The following is a 2,500-nucleotide window of genomic DNA, read 5'->3' as shown; positions in this document are numbered from 1 at the left end:
ACGACCACAGAGAGACACAAAACAACCACAAAGAGACACAAAACAACTACAAAGAGAAACAAAACAACTACAAAGAGAAACAAAACAACTACAAAGAAACAAAACAACCACAAAGAGACACAAAACAACCACAAAGAAACAAAACAACCACAAAGAGACACAAAACAACCACAAAGAGACACAAAACAACTACAAAGAAACAAAACAACCACAAAGAGACACAAAACAACTACAAAGAGACACAAAACGACGACAAAGAGACAAAACAACTACAAAGAGACACAAAACAACTACAAAGAGACACAAAACAACTACAAAGAGACAAAACAACCAAAAAGAGACACAAAACAACCACAAAGAGACACAAAACAACCACAAAGAGACACAAAACAACCACAAAGAGACACAAAACAACTACAAAGAGACACAAAACAACTACAAAGAGACACAAAACAACCACAAAGAGACACAAAACAACAACAAAGAGTCACAAAACAACTACAAAGAGACACAAAACAACTACAAAGAGACACAAACCAACTACAAAGAGAAACAAAACAACCACAAAGAAACAAAACAACTACAAAGAGACACAAAACAACCACAAAGAGACACAAAAAAACCACAAAGAGACACAAAACAACCACAAAGAGACACGAAACAACTACAAAGACACAAAAAACTACAAAGAGACACAAAACAACTACAAAGAGACACAAAACAACCACAGAGAGACACAAAACGACCACAGAGAGACACAAAACAACCACAAAGAGACACAAAACAACAACAAAGAGTCACAAAACAACCACAAAGAGACACAAAACAACTACAAAGAGACACAAACCAACTACAAAGAGAAACAAAACAACCACAAAGAAACAAAACAACCACAAAGAGACACAAAACAACCACAAAGAGACACAAAACAACTACAAAGAAACAAAACAACCACAAAGAGACACAAAACAACTACAAAGAGACACAAAACGACGACAAAGAGACAAAACAACTACAAAGAGACACAAAACAACTACAAAGAGACACAAAACAACTACAAAGAGACAAAACAACCAAAAAGAGACACAAAACAACCACAAAGAGACACAAAACAACCACAAAGAGACACAAAACAACCACAAAGAGACACAAAACAACTACAAAGAGACACAAAACAACTACAAAGAGACACAAAACAACCACAAAGAGACACAAAACAACAACAAAGAGTCACAAAACAACTACAAAGAGACACAAAACAACTACAAAGAGACACAAACCAACTACAAAGAGAAACAAAACAACCACAAAGAAACAAAACAACCACAAAGAGACACAAAACAACCACAAAGAGACACAAAAAAAACACAAAGAGACACAAAACAACTACAAAGAGACACAAAACAACTACAAAGAGACACAAACCAACTACAAAGAGAAACAAAACAACCACAAAGAAACAAAACAACCACAAAGAGACACAAAACAACTACAAAGAGACACAAAACAACCACAGAGAGACACAAAACGACCACAGAGAGACACAAAACAACCACAAAGAGACACAAAACAACAACAAAGAGTCACAAAACAACCACAAAGAGACACAAAACAACTACAAAGAGACACAAACCAACTACAAAGAGAAACAAAACAACCACAAAGAAACAAAACAACCACAAAGAGACACAAAACAACCACAAAGAGACACAAAACAACTACAAAGAAACAAAACAACCACAAAGAGACACAAAACAACTACAAAGAGACACAAAACGACGACAAAGAGACAAAACAACTACAAAGAGACACAAAACAACTACAAAGAGACACAAAACAACTACAAAGAGACAAAACAACCAAAAAGAGACACAAAACAACCACAAAGAGACACAAAACAACCACAAAGAGACACAAAACAACCACAAAGAGACACAAAACAACTACAAAGAGACACAAAACAACTACAAAGAGACACAAAACAACCACAAAGAGACACAAAACAACAACAAAGAGTCACAAAACAACTACAAAGAGACACAAAACAACTACAAAGAGACACAAACCAACTACAAAGAGAAACAAAACAACCACAAAGAAACAAAACAACCACAAAGAGACACAAAACAACCACAAAGAGACACAAAAAAAACACAAAGAGACACAAAACAACTACAAAGAGACACAAAAAAAACACAAAGAGACACAAAACAACTACAAAGAGACACAAAACAACTACAAAGAGCATGAATGAGCTGAACATTTTGCATCAGTGACCGAAAAACGCGAGGAAGAAACAAAATGGCCGACCGGAGAAAACGCTGACGAAGCAGAAAATCGTTCACGAGGAAACAAACACAGAAGTCGACGTCAGTTTGAAAACTTTATTGAAAACATTGGTCCTGACACACACACACACACACACACACACACACACACACACACACACACACACACACACACACACACACACACACACACACACACACACACACACACA

At 36.1% G+C, this 2,500-nt stretch overlaps 1 protein-coding gene across 1 annotated transcript in view; it reads right to left on the bottom strand.

Annotated features, from left to right (window-relative positions):
* Positions 1–2,459: 2,459 nt before the first annotated feature.
* The window catches only part of LOC310964083 (serrate RNA effector molecule homolog B-like), a 12,649-nt gene continuing 12,608 nt past the window's right edge, over positions 2,460–2,500 (bottom strand). The window contains exon 21 of the mRNA XM_083937079.1: positions 2,460–2,500. This exon is cut by the window's right edge and continues 233 nt beyond it. The gene's annotated coding sequence lies outside the window, so the exon portion shown is untranslated.

Source organism: Echiichthys vipera (genome assembly GCF_963691815.1).
Source record: "Echiichthys vipera genome assembly, chromosome: 22".
In the NCBI taxonomy this organism is placed as follows: Eukaryota; Metazoa; Chordata; class Actinopteri; order Perciformes; family Trachinidae; genus Echiichthys; species Echiichthys vipera.
Note: the sequence above shows the minus strand (reverse complement) of the source record. Positions and strands in the feature narration are given on the sequence as shown.